This window comes from Tinamus guttatus, unplaced genomic scaffold (genome assembly GCF_059628265.1).
Source record: "Tinamus guttatus ecotype Peru unplaced genomic scaffold, ASM5962826v1 Tinamus_guttatus_pri_ptg000171l, whole genome shotgun sequence".
In the NCBI taxonomy this organism is placed as follows: domain Eukaryota; kingdom Metazoa; phylum Chordata; class Aves; order Tinamiformes; family Tinamidae; genus Tinamus; species Tinamus guttatus.
This window is the reverse complement of record NW_028288705.1, coordinates 4,187,763-4,203,886: the sequence shown is the minus strand read 5'-3', so window position 1 is coordinate 4,203,886 and position 16,124 is coordinate 4,187,763. Positions and strand designations below refer to the sequence as shown.

General features: G+C 39.2%; 1 protein-coding gene across 1 annotated transcript in view; it reads left to right on the top strand.

Annotated features, from left to right (window-relative positions):
* CAPS2 (calcyphosine 2) overlaps positions 1 to 14,439 on the top strand; it is a 248,339-nt gene extending 233,900 nt beyond the window's left edge. The window contains exon 18 of the mRNA XM_088522966.1: positions 14,414 to 14,439. The gene's annotated coding sequence lies outside the window, so the exon portion shown is untranslated. The remainder of the gene's footprint in view (positions 1 to 14,413) is intronic.
* Positions 14,440 to 16,124: the final 1,685 nt, after the last annotated feature.

The following is a 16,124-nucleotide window of genomic DNA, read 5'->3' as shown; positions in this document are numbered from 1 at the left end:
CATTTGATTAATATGAAAAACAATTCATTAACTACAGAAGAAGCAGGTGCAGATTATCAGTTTGGCCTTCATCACTGTATTTATGCAGGAGAGCCTCAAGTGTTTCAGGAGTCTCTGCTCAGACATTAGGAGTGTTATGAATCCAGTCCAAACTGAGGCAATGCTCACCAAATAAGAGGCTGGAGCAGGTAAGGAAGTCTTACCTCTTGGGAATGTATAAAACAAAAAGGTCTGCTGACATTGCCAACACAAAACAGTGTCAGGAAGTGCCAGGAACTTTGCTGGTTCCTACATCCATCACCCCACTAGGCGGGCAGGGGACTCACAGAGCCCAAGGCAGGTCTACACAGGTCTAGCAATATCACAACTGGATATCAACCCTGCATTAAGCTCTCAGGCACTCAGCGACCCTTCCCCTCCAGATAATGCCCTGGAGACCTCATCATTGAGATTTGTTTTCAGACTCACTGTCTGCTCAGAAAATAAGCCTGACCTTGAAAAATATCTCGAAGGGACAATCTAGTAATGCCTGTTGGAGCCATTAGAAAGCCCCTGGATAATCTGAAACTGTAAGATAGCAAGAGTAAAATTAATGTCCACACCCTCTAAAACAAAACAGGGCTGCAATATAATTTTCTTTAATGTCAGTAATTACAGTGATCTTTTAATGAAGAAAATATACATGGAGCAACTCAGACCTCTCCTGATGAATCCCAGTGATCTCCTGTGCTTGATACAAACCCAGGAAAATCCTCTCTTTAGCTTCTCTGGTAGTGAAACTATTAATCAAATTCTTCATACATTTTTAAACAAAAAGCAGAGTGCCGCAGGTTTTCTGCTGCATTCAAGCTGTTTATGATAAAAAGGAAGATCAAAAATGTTTCCGTGATGGAGCTCTCCACAAAATGCCATATCTTTTTCGCTAAGCAAATCCCAGTGTTTAATGTACACTTGCGCTTTGATTAGGAAAATTGCAGTATGAGGGAGTAGTAACCTAAGAAAAATAAACTACTCTGCTATTATTGTATATGTTCCTGCTGGCAAGGATCCATAAAAAGTTACTGCTTTTCAATTATCACTCCCTAACTGATCTTTGAGAAAGCAAAGCTGTTAGTCACAGGAATGATAGTAAACTGTAGAAATAAATCAGGCAGCTTGGTTTTCCTTTAATGCAGGCAAATAACATGAACGTACTATTCGTTCAATGAGAACACCGCACATTACAAAAATGGGAGGAGAAAGGGTTATTCTGTTTGTTTTTGTTTCATCTTGTAAGTGAAATCACTCTCTGTGTGGAATAAACTGGCATGTGAGTGTCAGTGATTTGGAGCATGCTGTGACATCATTTGTATAGTAGTGATTACATACCATTCCCTCCTTTCCTTTCCTTTCTTTTTTTTTTTTTTTCTTTTTTTCCCTGGACATATGTCTTAGACCTCACTTAGGTTCAGGCACTGATGTTACTTTAAAGATCTCTTTGATGTAAACTTTCTCCTACTACCCTATTAGGGCCAAATCAATTATCACAAAGCAAGACCGATGTCTCCATTTGCATGAGCTGGAGAGCTATGTAGATAGGTAAATATATATGCTAGAAATGTTGGTCCACCTAGGGAGGTAGAAGAGACCATTAGGGAAAATGTGACTCTGACCAGTACCAGTATCTGGAATTTCCTTTATCAGAATATTCGCTGGAAGTGAATGCGTCCACTGTCAGTGCCAGATTAATGTGCGTGCCATATGGAATAACCTGCCAATGGGACAAATTCATCTACCATTGGGAGCTAAACAAATGTACCTAATATTGGCAGTGAATCAGAGGATTACCAGGTATCAAGAAGGTTCTGTGCATAACTTCTTCCTACCTTTGGATAAAAAGGGAAAGTTTTTCACAAAAGTCCCCCAAAACAAGAACGCAACACTCAACAGCACACTTGAGATTCATCTTCAAAATTCCATCTTACAACACTTCTCCTGAGAATGAAGATTGGGAAAACTGTGGATTTTTTTCCTTTCATCACCTTCTTCTTCTTTTTATTTTATATTTCAGAGTTGGAGAAGGCCAAAACTGCCTTTGAGAATCAAGATGTTCACTTTTGCTTGGTCACAAAAAGACAACTGCCATTGCCTTTTAAACTCCCCTTCACTGATATTCATCTTCTCCTTCATGTGAATGAGGGACAGGTCTTTGCTGAAAACTTTGTCTCCTGTTTCAGGCCCACTTTAATGAATGTATCACTATAGAAACACAGATGTAACTGTTACAAATATGCTTTGTAAACAAAATGATGTTATGACTGATATTCATAAAAACTCAGAAGGACTCAACAAACTCCCGGGCTGACTGCTGAGAAACACGTTTGATCTATGCAGCATGGGCATTCTTTTTTGCATAAGAGCTGATGGCTACAGCTAGTTTGTAGAACCTGGAAAGAAGTCAACTTTCCAAGTCCTTCTAAGGAGGCTGCCATTTCCAAGTATGCCATTTCCAAGGTATGTTACTTCTCCGAAGCAGACTGATTTTTACTGTGCACTGATTTAGTTTCTTGCCAGTGTGTTTGTAGGGCCTCCACTGTCATCATGAAAGAAATTCTTCTCTTCAAAATATCTCCTCCAATATCATCAGCCCTCACCATCTACAAAAGGCTGGAAAGAACAACCAGTCCATTTTACAGATGTAGAATGGGAGTACACATACATTAGCACACATACATCAAGGTTATTTCTCTACTGCACAGCTAAATCTGCAGGAACAAAGTGATACAGCAGATCTAGCAGAACAGCATAAACATGCTGCTAACATAGCCCTCCTGAGAAGCTGTAATGTTTCTGTCTTTTGCCTAGATTTGTATCCCTGCTCTGGCTTGACCAGTTACATACATTACAGGTGATGCCCTCAAAAATATTTTGTTTCAGCTGAGCTGTGCAGTGATTTTTCACCTTTCTGAATCCATAGCCTGGGGCTAGGTGTTCTAGTGTAAGAGCTCCCTTGCAAACTACCCAGATGTTTACACAGGCAGGTTTTAAAGCCCATACTGAGCTTCAGGGTATATGACGAGACAGTTTGGAATTATTACATCACAAGCTATTCCGAAAAAAGGATTGTATCTTAAATCCCCACCTTCTCAAAGATGTAGGCAATTACTGTGACTGAGGGAGGAATACCTCCTTCCAGCTAGAATTCATCATAATCGTCAACCATGCTCTGGAGCTGAGTGCTTGACTCACATACTAATGTGACATGTCACTGATGCCAGGGCACTTTTGTCCACACTCAGTGATTGCTTGGGATAAAGAAACTTAGATTATTTACCCAGCATTTTGGAGACTACTTATGAAAGCTCTTAACATGAAACTGCAGGTCACTTGGGGGCAAGATGTTCTAAACTGTTCCTGCTAAAGATGGAAATTTTGAGGGAATGACATTTAATCTCCCAAAATGTAGGCCCTAAAGTCATTTCATGACTACCTATAGTTGCAAAGGAAGATACAGCAAAGAATTTCCAGACAGGCCCTTTAGAACATAAAATTTCTGAACAGAGATCATTTCTTACTGGGTGCTGTATGGTGCTAGGCATAACGGAAGCCTCCTATTAAACGAGGCATCTAATCAACTGTAACACAAATTTCAGTCATAGATGCCTTCCCTTGGGGGGATATATCTCTAGAAATAATTTATGTTTTGCATTGACTTCCCGAGAATGTCAGGAAAAATCAGCATTGGTATACTAACCAATGAATAATTTTCAAAGCAATTTTTAACTTTTCCAGGAAACTTCTAATATGATCTTGAGAAATTCAGCCTTTTTATTTTTCATAAACTTTTATTTCAAGATCTCCACAAGAAGGAGAGGCCAATTCAGCTTGTTATATAAGATTCAAAAACCTCAGCCAGAACTAAAGATGATTTATTACACTGAATGGGATGTTAAACTAACAAAATCATGATATAGTGCTCATGGCTTAGATCAGCTTCAATGAAGTAAATATGAGAAGCAATATTTAAGAGTTATTGCTATATTTATTATTGCATTTCAGATGGTTAATATTAACAGAAGAAGGCTGCCACCACTAGTTTAACTATTTCCCACCAAAAGTTATTCATGAGAACTGGCATGAGAGCACAACTGTGGATCATTTCCTCAGCACCGGCTTGAATCCTATACCCACCAGGACATGTACTGACCAACCCTGTTCTGATGCAAAGAGAGCAAATGGGACCAGTCCAGGGAAATGGCATGGGTTGCACAGTATCCACTACTTTTTAGCTAAATCCCTAAAATCTGGGATAGGAGGCTTTTGCTCCCTCTCTCCTTCCTCCTGTGCCTGACTTGTGTATCTCATCTCACTGTTTATTCTTTTCTCTTTTTTTCCCCCCCTTTTGCTTTGTGTTTTAGGAGAGATTTCACACACCTACCCTTTTACAACAGTGCCATGAGCTGGTAAGAGAGGCGGATGAAAACTGCCCTGCTCAGCCTAGGGTGAGCATGGTTTTGGCAGGTCTCGATGTGGGTGATAGAGCACATGACCAAGGGATTCTCCACTGGAGCAATTGCAAAAGAAGATCAGGAACATAACTGATACCTTTCTTACTCTGCCTGCTGCTCTCTTATTCCCTGGTGGGTTTGCTTATTGCACCCAAGGGAAAAGATCTGGGCTTTAGCAGAAGCAAGCTGGGACTACTACAAATTTTCTTTAAATTAAGAAATTATTGTTATCTCTAATATGATGTAAAAGACTCAGAAATAAGGGACACTTCTCAAACTCTCTGCTGCCAAAGGGAAAGTGAAAAAAGCCAATATTGTTACTATGGAAGTATAACTTAATACCAGAAAAATTGAGAGTTGTAGAACTACTTTTCCTTCTTGTATTGTTTTCCCTTCAAATCCCTCAGGATTATCAGAAGTCTCCCCACGCAAAGCTCTCAGAGAGCTTCTCTCAGCAGACATAGCTGACTGCTATGTCAGCTGCGTGCTGAGTTTCTATGCTCCCAGAATAACGAATAGAAAAAGCAGCCAAGGAAGAGAAATGCTACTTGTCTCACGAATGAACACAGCAGACACTGCACTTGGCATGGCTAAGGTCTGTACTGAGGGCGATAGGGGCAGACTTGCTTGACTTTACAAAGCTGCGAGTAATGAGGAGCAGCAGGGAGATGACATTTTACCTCTGTGTGGTGCTGCTGAGATCAATAATAGAACAACATACTCACTCTGGGTGGCCACCTACCTAACAAGATGTTGAGAAACTGGAAAACACACAGAGAACAGCCACAAAATAACTTGGAGCATAAACCAAACGCTTTTACCTAACAGTTTTAAAGTGTTTAATTCAATAGAAAAAAAATGAATTAATGATTTCACCCCTATGCAGCTACTTGCAGATCATCATAAAGAGCCTTTCAGTCTAGTAGTGAAAGGTGTGGTAAGAACTGGTGTCTGGAATTGTTTGGAATTAGGAAAGTTCATACAAGAAGCAATGCATGACTTTCAACAATGAAACGGTTTTACTGACTGGCAGAGGTTATCAGCAAAGCTGATAGGCATTTACCATTTCTTCTATTATCCAACAATACTGGATATTCCTCCTTATGTATGATTTAGACGCAGCCCAAAGGTTGCCTAGGTTATTCACCAACCACTTATTACTGTGTTTAGTTCATACTCTAAGCCCTTGGCAGGGCACAAGAGGGAACACCCATCCACTTGGGAACAGTCTGCACGAAGCACAGGGGTAACCAGTTCCTTTCCAGTCACGCTGCACTGGGATGCAGCATCTCACAGTCCCAAGTAACCACAGTTTCAACTTACTTTTCACAGAGAAGAATCAGTTTGTCAGCAGAGAACTTGCAGGGAGCACTTGTGCTAAGCATATATTGCAAAGAGCAGTTTTCTTCATAGAGACCGTAATGTTGGCAAAGTAAGACAAATACGGATTTACTTGGCCTAGTTTTGTGGAAGACTTCAGCAAGTTTAGCCATTTCTTCCCTTGTTCTCCACAGAGTCAATTAAGTTAGAGTTAGGATTTTATAGCTTCTTCCTGATCCCCTGAGATCATGTCTCCTTTAGACCTACCCCCTCACACACCTAGAGTCCCCAGGAGAGTTTGGAGTTACCAAATCCTTGCCTGTCCAGTGTCAGCAGAAGCATGCTAAAATACTGCCACCTTGTGCTGGTTTGGTAATAAACTGCAGGCTTGCAAGCTTTTGAATCCTGCTTTCTCATCTGGTCAAGAGGCTCTGGCAAAGGTCTATGTAGAAGTGGCATTTGCTTCCTAAATAAATCAGAGGTGTACCTGTGTGCTTGCTCAGCATCAGAAATAGTAGCATTTTTCTTCAGATACAGATCTGATGAGTTGCATCCTTTCCTTTCTTAGTTGCTTTTCTTCAGTCTAGTCATAGGGCTCAGACCACACAGCTTCCTTATCTGAAGAAAAATAAAAACAACAACAACAACAAACAAAAACAACCCCCCCTCAAAACAAACAAACAAACAAACAAACAAATACCCCAGAAACCTCCCAGCATTTCAGACCCCTGGCAGAGCTCATAGGCAGCTGGAAAAGAAAGAAACCTTATGAGCCAATTTCTGATGAAATGAGTGAAAGGAACACTTCATTCCTTCAACTCAGCATCTTGCAACATTAATACAAGTACAAAACAATCATCTCTCCTGATATTGGCATGAGCCTTCTAGGAATAGATAACTTTCACTTTGGCATACTTCTTGAATAAACTGTACACAGGAAAGAATCTAGAGCAATTTTCTAGCATTTGAAATGCATATTAACATTAGAAAATTATACATGTGAAATGAGAAGTAGTATGTTAAGCCGATGTTATTTCATCATGCCTAAAAGTTAAAGAGCTTATTTCCTTTGACCCAGGAAGAAAATGCATTTTCAGGGGACTTGCTGTGGTTTACTGGTTTATAAGATACAGGTGGCAGGCAAAAAATATATAAATTGTTGCAATTACATCTCCAGCAGTCACCCCTAGGTGCTAACACTGTATGGGAACTCAAAGCTCAGTGTTTGGCTGAAAGACTGCTGATTTCACAGCTCTCTGCTGCAGAAGCCTCTCTAGCTGAGTAACAGCTAGTGGCTAATTTATCTAGGTGCTGAGCATCTCCCATGGAGCTGATGGCTATTGTGAGAGCTGAGGCGCTGAGTACCTGCAAGTCAGACTCCAGGAAAGTTGTTAAGGAAATCAAAGCAAGTGTCACTTTTCTTTTTGTTAAGGTAAAACATAGTAAACTCCGCTTGAAATGCTTCTACAGGAATCATCAGTAGTCATATTTTTTCCCCTTGCTTCTTGCTCAACAGAGGTTTCATTAACTGAGCAAAGCATGCACACGCATGCAAGCACGCAGTTATCTCCTGCTTTGAGTAAAGGTCAGTTCCCAACATTAATATTTCTTGTCCTGTTTCATAAAGTGCTAATCACTCAAAGCATAAATAATTCCCAGGCAGTTTTGCTAACATTAGATAGGATGATTACGTTAGTTATTTTTTCTCCTGTTTGGCAGAACTAATTCTGTTAGGCTATAAGCAAACTGCAGTGATAGTGTTTAGTCCAAAACGTCTTCTCTGGTCATTTGTGTGCTGGTGTGCAGGTGTCCATGAGATAGCCAGGGTCAGCACCGTGGACAGTGCCAGAGTGGGACCACCGTCATGGCTGGGATCAATGAGGCTGCTTCTCTGGCATCTTCAGTCTCCTTTTCCCAGGCCTGACACTACAGGAAGGAGAAAGCAGTGGAGTCCTTTCCACCAGAGAGAAAAGCAGGAGGAGACAGCAAAGCTGCCTTGAGTTTTTAGGCTCTTTGTTCCTCTTTTCTCCTAAGAAGGATATGAGTTACCTTCTCCTACCAGCCCTCCTTTCCCTCAGCTCTTGTAGGCTCTTGTAATAGAAGCGTGTCAGGAGCCTGCAACATTGCATTTGGCTGCCTCCATGTGATTTCTGGGGAAGAGCAATCAATAAATTGCCTTCTACCTGCCTATTTGGCTCCTAGGTTGAGCAGAAAGGCACTGCAGGCCCAACTTTCCCTGTTGCACTAGTCCTTTGGGGGGTTAGTGATAAGCTCCTGAGTGCTGGAGCACTAAGCATCTAGGATGCTCTTCCTTCCCTTTGCTTATCAGGGATCATTCTCATTTCATAGTAAGACTTATCCCTGTTGCTGGTTTCTGGAAGCCCTGATTTCTGGAGTGAATAGATAAGAGATTACTCTTACCTATGCAGAATGCAGACACTCACAAATAGGTTTGAGGTGGACATTTGCTGGACCATCTCCATGCCTTTTCAGATATCATTGTTCAAGTACCCCAGATCTATGTGACTGATCTTAAATCTGTGACAACTAAAAATGAACATTTTGGGGGTGGCAGAAAGCCTTTTCTTCTTCTCTTAGTTTTAGAGCATTTAAGGTTTCATATTGTTTTCCCTCTGTCTAGACAATTTCAATATGGAGAGCCTAAGCTTTGCATTTAGTAAAAAGAGGAAGGACTCTGAAACTGCACAAATAGTATGAGGGTTAACAATTCTGAGACTTCTGACTCTGGCCCCTTTGCTCAGAGGGTGGAAAGTAGCCAGGACTCAGTCTTACAGTGAAAAGGATTTACTTAGTCCCATAAATATGCCAGTAGATGTCCATGAGCCTATGCACAGAAGGACTATTTATCCCTCAGTGGATGTGAGGTGAAGATCTCTGCCCCAGGCTTTTGGTTAGACACTCTGGACGTTACTCAGGCTGTCAGTTGCTTATATATCACAGCTGCAATATTGCAGCCAGAAACATGTGATAAGCCAGGCAGAACACAAAGAAAACAGTGTCTAGTTCTTAATATTATATGGGTTTACCTAATTCAAATAATTTATTATTCCTTCTGTAACCCCTTCCTCATATGTCAAAGGGTAACCCTGAGCTGTGGACAGGAAGTCAAAGATTAGAGAAGAATATAAAATACTCCAATTTCCAGTTATAGGCAGGCAGGGGAGTAGGGGTGTGTGTGTATCTCTGCCTTATAGAATATGAACTAGCTGAAAGAAATAGATTATGGGATAGGGCAAAGAGATAAACTGCACAAATATATGGGAAGCCAAAATGCATTTGGTGTTGCGCTGAACAAAAGGTTTATAATACGTGCCATACAAAAAAAGTTGTTAATTGCTGTTTCATTTGCTGATTGCTACATGGGACTCCAGCTCTATACATTTTTTTACAAGTATTGGAAGTCTGTTCCTGTTTCAAGGGACAGGATAGAAACAGGCAGTCAGGTCATTCATTGAATACATAGCACCTATAAATATTTCAGTGAATTATGTTTCTCTGTGTACTCTCATTTGGTTTAACACTGTTATTAATGTCTACTTTTTGTTTGTTTGTTTGTTTGTTTTTTCTCATATCTGTCCACATATCTATTCACATATTTCTGTATATGTCCACATATACTTTACAATTTCTATGTCAATACAAGATAGTGTCAGGAAAAAAGGAATCGCATGGACTAATTTCTTTCTTTACTGACCCATTGAGGCCAATTGAGCTATTCAGCTGCGTTGCTCAATTCTGGCTGATCAGTGCTACCCCGCCACCCTGATCTTTGATGGATACATTGAAGGGACTTGAAAAGTGATTTCTAGCAACAGCTCAGTACAATCAAGTGAAAAGTCCCTCAACACATTATCAGGAAGCTTGGAAAATTTCATATTCACTGAGAGGTTGATAGCTGGAAGCCTTGGACAGGCAAAAATGAATGGGTTTAACAAAGATGAAAAGAAAATTGTGTTAACAGGGAACATTCCTGATACTGCCTTTCCCTAGAGAAGCATGCACTCTTGCAAGGGTTTGTCTTGCAGCTGCAGGGTGCACAAGCCTGGGGCAGCATGCCCTGACAGGGCACCTTGCTGACAGTGGGCACATCAGGTGTGTCATATTATATGATGCTTAATGAAGAGCTTTTAATAGAACTGCTGATTGTCAGAAGCTGTTGAGGTTCCCTATCTCTGCAGAAAGCTCTCAGGTAGGATATTGATTTCCCTTTGAAAGTTAGAGCTGTAGTGACTTCTATTAGTATTATTTTTCTTTTTTTTTCTTTTTCCCTGTAGCAAAAATATAAAAAAAATGCCGTAGCATCTTTGATTAAGTCACTTTTCTTTTATATAGCTGCAATATTTCTAACTTAAAGAACATTGCAATCTCCTCTGTTTCTCCTTTTTGTCTCCTTTCCCTCATTTAGTATTTTTTTTCTTTTTTTTGTTGGTGACTTTTGTGATAATTCCTTCTTTTACCAAATGTATTGTCCTCATTTTTCTAAAGCTAACCTTAGTAATTAAAAAAAAAAAAAACTTCCTTTTTTGACTTGTATAAATACTGTTTGGTCTATTTTGTTACTAAATGTGCTGGATCTGTGCTACAAGTAAGCCAGTGAAGCTGAACTGAGGGAAGCACTCTCTGCATCGAAAGAGGAAAGGATGCAAGAGTTGAACAGGAAGATTGAGAAGATTAAAACACAGGAGGTCATCAGAGGTATCTGATGGAGTGTGTCCCTTGCATGTTTGCTCCAGCTTTGCTCCCTGTGTCGTCTTATCATAGTGTGTGATGATTTTACTAAGCATCATAGTGCATAAGCATTTTATAAGAATGTGTGTGTATGGTGGATGTGCTGGATGAAAACTGGTAGCATTCTCAGTATTTGTGAGTCATTCTCTGCCCTGTGATTGCCCTAGCACTGCTTCAAATTATGTGGCATTGAGCAAGAACTGATGGGGAGCTGCTGCTCTGGGACTGATCCTGCAAATCCCAGGGACTGTACAGCCTCATGAGGGCCCAGCTGGCTGGTGCTCACCCACCCAGGCCAGGAGCAGCTTGGAGAGGAGGAGGCTACTGCAAAGACAGTGCAGAGATAATAGAATGTAATAAACTAATACTGAAGAATGCAAATCCATTTTAAAAAGTGCTTTCATTTCAGCTCTAATCCTGAAATTTTGTTTTGTTGTGTATACAAGGACAGACAATTCAGGTTTTTTTTCTTCATTACGCTCTTTCAGCATAATGAAGTAAATTCAGGGAAAAAAAAATCTCTGTATTTGAGTGTTTTCATGCATTAAGAATTCCTATTGTTCATGTATCCACAACCACTTCCTACTTTTTAGCCTGGTATTTCATTTTATACGGTGCTTTAACTCAAAATGTGTTGTCCTTTTTTTTTTTTTTTTTTTTTTTTTTTTTTTCCCCCTCTCTCTCTGAGAATATATATATAAAACTTACTGCTAGTGTTTCCATACTTGCATGAAATATGTGGAAGTACAATCTTACGGAATTTGATATGCTGAAGAGTCAATACTGAATTCTGAAGTCCTCACGCTTTTATTATTTTTCCTTTGTATATGGTTAAATATTTTATTACAGATGTCACATACTAATCATTTAAAAGCCTTTAAATAAAGGTGTAAATGTGATGTTTAATGTTTTGGACACACTTCTTTTGGAAAACTTTTAAGAATTGCAAATGCAAGACCCCCAGAAAAGAGACAGAAGAGCTGCAACAATTTCACTGTTGGCTTTTGTAGATGAAAGGACAGCAGCACTCTGTCTCCATGACCTTGTCTTTGCAGCTGCATTGCTTTATTTTTTTTTTTTTGATGCTTTAGTTTTCCTAATCATTCGAATTGTTCTCCCTCATGTGCATGATGCCTCTAAAGTGCTGGCAAGACTACAAAAGCAACTAATCATTACTAATGTAGGGACATTAAACACAAAGGAGACAAACCTGGATATTAGAATGAATGTGAGATATCCACTCAACATGATTCGTTTCCTTTTTTCTAAATTAATTATTGCAGAATGAAATTAACACCATCAAGCAGCTGAGGGCTAAAATTTAACTCACCTTAAAATTGCTAGGGCCAAGGGGAATACATATTCAACACTTAAGTAACCAAAAGGATAAAAAAATGAAATAATGCATTGATTCTAGTAGAAAATATCAGGAAACAAACCTTCCATTTTTATTAGCTTCCTAAATACTTTATCCTCCCTTCCATACTCTAGATGCATCTTTATTATCCATGCACTAGCTTGTGATATTTGTCAGAGAGGACACGATCTGAAATTTCCTGCATGTCTGGTGTACTATCTCAGTTTGGAATGCACACATTACCACATTATACAAGCTTATTTTACTTTTTAGAACTATAGCTAGATAGGCTTTTCCTGGGGGGGACAGGAGGTGGGGGAATGCTGACACATCGGCATTTGGTGGGGGAGAGGAATGACACTTTTCAAGAAATGTTTTGATTTGAGAATGCTTTCCAGAGTGAAATTTCTGGTTCACGAAGGAAAACCCACTTTGTGATTATAATATCATGCATGGTGGCTTATGAAAAATCCTTTATCTTTAGCAGAGATCCATACCATTAGAGTAGAGATTATGACCTGTGCCTTTTTGACCAGTGAAAATAAAGAACATAATAACTAGGCAATTACAGTGAGCACTGAGCTCCTCTACAGCATTGAACCTCCATGCACAATGATCTTTTTCCACCAAAATTGTCACCTCACTCTTCCCCTACCACTGTTGTTTAATATTTTTAATAATAAATAAAAATGCTGAGCAGAAGGTAATATAGAGGTTCCATGTTTCTCTATTTACAAGAATCCTTCATTGACAAATGAGAAATGCATAAATGTTTTATAATTAGAAAGCTTTCCTAAAAGCAAAGAGCCTGATTTTTAGATTGAGCAAAGTGTCCACATCTCAAAAATGGGCACCTCTAAGGCATGCCTTGTAGTGCATTTCAAAATGAAAGTATCAAAATTTAGGATGTGCCTTGAAAAGTCCTGGCTAAATCAAAAACATTTTAACCAGAGTTTGGATTACTTAAAATCATCCTTCTTGTTGAATCTTGAATAATGTTGTGTATTTAAAACAGCAGATAAAGATGTGTGATGTTAACACAGCTGTGCAAATTAATATTTGAGGCTTGTAGTCAAGGTGATTTAAAAATTAAATGTTGGCTTTTTATTTTAATTTTTTAATATAACTTCAGAAATATAAATAAAAGGCATGAAAAAGTGAAATACATTTAATAGAAATAAACTTCCATGCTGCAGAAGTCTCAATAGGTGCAGGGCAGAAATGATTATTAGAAGTTGTGTTGATATTGGCAGTAGAGTTGGGGAGAAATATCACTTTCATGCTGTGTTACTTCAGAAATGCCTGGATGATTTATACCTCAGCTGCCTTGTTCATTTGGCATATTTATAGACAAGTCAAAACAGTCTGACCTTTAAAACTAACCAGTCTCCAATTTAGGAGAGAACTAATCAGACTGTCTCAGATTTGTAGCAACTTCTGTGCTGATAGCTTGCTCAGCCTCCTTTCAGATTATGTGTGCATTAGTCACTTTACCCATCTTTTATGGCCACAGTGTGTTAGCAAGGAAGAGGTGATGCACTCAGCATCTGAAACTGCTGGGGGAAATGGAGTTACTAAAGGAGCTTATTCTTACAGCTGTGAGGAGTGCAATGAGGACTGGCTATTGACATAGGTGGTTGGGTCACCCAGTCTGGAAGATCATGTCTTTGCGCAGGAGAGATGCTACAGCAATTTTTTATGAAGCTGAGCTTTCTTGCTTGGGCTTTTTTACCTACAGTCCTGTTAGGAGACTGTACCTGCTCCAGGTGTTTCCACAGAGCACCGGTTCACAAGCGAAGTCCTGTTACCTATAACAAAAATGAAGGATCTATAAAGCAGAAGGGTTCACTTGCCACCACACTCTTTGTGGCACGGCTTATATCAAGTGGCTGTGCAGAGTGGTGAGAACCCTTTTTCTTCCTGCCTTAGACCTGTGACAAACTGGGACTTGTTCTTAAGTGGTCGCAGCTAGGAAATATAGAGCAGCAGATGTTGGCCTGCTGCCATGCAGCCATAAAGCAAAGTACAGATAGAGATTCCAGTTCTAAATTATCTGAAAGAAAAACTACAGAAGCATGATTCAGACAACCAAAATTTGCCTACATCCAGATACAGATAGACAGTACTTGAGCACTGTATAGCCATTTTCATTGTAGTGAAAATAAAATTGAAGCTGAAAACAAAGAAGTAACTGCACAAAGGCCATCATAAACTTTTAAAGCCTAGTCTTGGGAGAATGGTCAGTTCTAAAACCACCTTAAATGGCTAAAGAAAGTTGCACTATATTCTTAAAGACATTGTAAGATATTAAAAACATTGTAAGATCAGTGACAGAGGTAGTTTTTGTAAGTTTGTGACCTTAGAAATAAAGATGGAATAAAGTATGGTTAGCCTGAAAGTCAAAATTAGATCGCTGTGTAATATGGTTCATTTTGGGTAATGTAAAGAAATCAGGCCTGAGTCAGAAATAGGAGCTTCACCAAGAACACTGTCTACAGAGAGGAAAAAAAAAAAAAGAAAAAAAAAGGAAGGAATATAGCAAGATGAATGACCAGTCATTTTGACTACATATCAGATTCAAAATTTCATAATTTTAGAACAAAATGGAAGAAAAGGATAAAAGGAAATAAAAGAAGATGAGAAATGATGGACTTCTTTCTGAAACCTACTTTTCTGATGCCTTTATACTTGCATAAATATGAAATCAATAACTAAACCCAACTTTATTTATCATTTATAAGTAATAGATAACAGGGTAATAATAACAGAGCTTCAGTATTTTATAATCACTTAGTTGACTCATCTTTGGGACTCACTTTTTTCCCCGCATAGTTCATTTGTGATTAAGCTGCAAGAAACTTTAAACCATTAGACAGAATTACAGATAAGAAAAACTCAGCTAATATCAGTGTGTACCAACTCACCGACTACGCTGGCTATCTGCTAGTCTCTGCATCTAAGGATTCCCGTTAAAATGCTAAACCCTTTTTGTTCCCTTTCTCTGAATGTCAGCCAAAATATTCTTTCTACCATTTTTTTTTCCCATTTTTTAAGCCATTTATTTCTGGGTTCTAGAAAAAGAAAATAGTACAGATGTGAGGTCACTAAATCCTTGTTGCCAAATTCTCTCTCTACACTTTGTGTTTGCTGCTTGTGGAGAGCCAGCTCGTGCCCTGAATTCTCTCTCAGCATGGTATCTTGTCACTCTGTATGGGATTTTGTCCACTTTGTGCATATGTCTGTGCCACACAGTGCATGAAGAAGAGTTAGGCTGACCTCAGCAGATTGAAAGCACCAGTTCTTATTCACTCAGAAGTTTTATTTTCAGAACTACCTGTACATAAGCTAGGAGAGTGCATCTCTTCCAGAGATGTGTTCGTTTTCAGGCACAGTCTTGGAAGGATGCATGTGAGGTGCATGCAGCTTACAGCAGGTAGATGTGAATGATGATCCAAAGCTCTCTGTGATCAGCTCAGCTGTGAGAGTCTGTCTGTTTAAGGACAGCAAGGATACTGGATCCATAACATCTTTTTTGGCATCTCTGGCCTAAGTACTCGTGTGCCTTAATCTAAACTGCTTGAGAGGCCACCTGGACTGAGAACTGGCTTCTCACCTTCTCCTCATGATTTTTGTGAATAAAGAAATAGTGAGAAATGTGATGCTTACAGGAAACATTCACTTTTACTGTAGAAACACAGTCAAATTAAGGCCTTGTATTCTTTCTGTTACATCATCTTAATTGCAAATGATCTACTCCTGTTGAAAGCAGAATGAGGGAATGCACTGAGTGAAATTATCTGTCACTTAGGTGTCTCCAGAAAACATGAAGTCTTCCAGAGAGAGAGAAGGTTATATTTGTGAAAGAAAAACATACCAGCTGCGCAGAATGAAATTAGGGAAGGAAAAAAAAAAAAAACATTCTAAATGTTCCAGATTTTGTAAGGGTCGTGTGAGGCATCTGTCTCACATTGTCCCTGCTCCTCCTTTTATGGTGCCATGTAACATCATTTTGAAAAGAAAGACAGCATATTATAAACCATCCTGCAGAGGAAGCCGGTAGTTTCCAGAGTTTTCTTGGTGAAAAAACCAATCAACAAACAAAAATAAAACCAAAATCAAATAAAAAAGGTACTTAGTCAATAAAGCTTTCTGCCTATCAGAAACTGACTTCAGAACCAATCCAAAAGCCAGGTCCTTAAAAAGGACTAACA